We start from the raw sequence: 1,302 nt of genomic DNA on the forward strand, positions 1-1,302 counted from the left end.
TTACAACAATGGTATAGAAATTTATGTGAAAAATTTCTATACCATTGTTGTAAAAATTTTATTCTTGCTCCTAGGGTATCTACTATTTTTGCTTCATCGTAACTCTTTATTATATTTGAACTAAATGGTTCGGGTAATTTAATATACCAAAAATTTAAATTTATAATAAGTGCGAATTATTCAGTAGCAATAACAGATAAAAATATAGATAAATCATTAGTATTATATTGGAAAATATCAGGAATAGAACTAACCCCAGGAAGTAAAATATTTACAGCAAGATGTAAAAAGCTATATGTATTAACAACAAAACATAAAATAACAGGAAAAAATAAAATTAATAAAATACATATAGAAAGTCCTTTTGAACAATTCGTAAAAACAATTGATAATAATGATTATAGTTACAAAAATATCGACATAGAAGAAGATTTAGAAATAATAAATGATAGAATAAGTACATCAAAGAGAATAACTCATGAAAAACCAGAATCATCAAGCTCATAAAAAAGAATAAGTTATGAAACAACTTCAACAATTAATTCAAACCAATATTACATAAAAGGAACAATAAATAAAAAAGAATATTTAATACTCTTAAACACAGGTCAAAAAGAAAATTATATAGCAAAATATCTAGTAAAAAGTGAAGAAATAAAATCTAATAGTAATATATGCCCAGATCTACCAAGGGGTCTAATAAACATTAAGGATACGACAGAAAAAGTGATAATAATAGGAGTTAGGAAAATAAAAATAGAATTTGAAATAAAAGAAGAAATGCAAAAAACAGATATAATAATAGGAAAAATGGTTAGAACAAGTAAAATCATACAATATAGAACATACACAATTATCTATAACATATAATAAAGAGAAATTATTAATCTAAAGAACTTTAACATGATATGAAAATATATGTACTTGTAAAAATAATAGTTAAAAGATATTATAATAGGTATTATACACCTATGATAGATACAGGGGCAGAAGCAAACTTATGTAGATACAACTGTTTACCAGAAAGTAAATGGGATAAATTAAAAACACCAATAGTAGTCAAATGATTTAATAATGAAGGAAGTTTAATTACATGTAAAGCTAAAAATGTAAAAATACAGATATGAGATAAAATAATAACAATAGAAGAAATCTATAATTATGAACAAACATCAAAAGATATGCTTTTAGGAATGCTATTTTTAGATAAATTATATCCACATATAATAACTAAAACAGATTGGTGGTTTACAACACCATGTAAACAAAAAGTAAGAGCAAAAAGAGTTATTAATAAAATAA

This window comes from Capsicum annuum, chromosome 12, assembly GCF_002878395.1.
Source record: "Capsicum annuum cultivar UCD-10X-F1 chromosome 12, UCD10Xv1.1, whole genome shotgun sequence".
In the NCBI taxonomy this organism is placed as follows: Eukaryota; Viridiplantae; Streptophyta; class Magnoliopsida; order Solanales; family Solanaceae; genus Capsicum; species Capsicum annuum.